Source organism: Mandrillus leucophaeus, unplaced genomic scaffold (assembly GCF_000951045.1).
Source record: "Mandrillus leucophaeus isolate KB7577 unplaced genomic scaffold, Mleu.le_1.0 Scaffold917, whole genome shotgun sequence".
Taxonomy (NCBI): Eukaryota; Metazoa; Chordata; class Mammalia; order Primates; family Cercopithecidae; genus Mandrillus; species Mandrillus leucophaeus.
In genome coordinates this window covers 290,113-290,337 of record NW_012109997.1, presented here as the reverse complement: position 1 = coordinate 290,337, position 225 = coordinate 290,113, and positions in this window count along the sequence as shown.

Here is a 225-nt window from a genome sequence, read left to right as displayed (position 1 = left end):
CTTATGTTGTACATGTTTTGACTCTTTTATGTTTGCTACTTTGTATCTTTTGATCAACATCTCCCATTTCTTCCCCTTAATCTGTCCCTAATAACCCCCGTTTTACTTTTTATTTCTGTACATCTGACCTTTTATTTCTTTTAGATTCCACATATAAGTAAGATCATCCAGTATTTTTCTGTTTCTGGCTTATTTTACTTAGTACAATGTCTTCTAAATCCATCA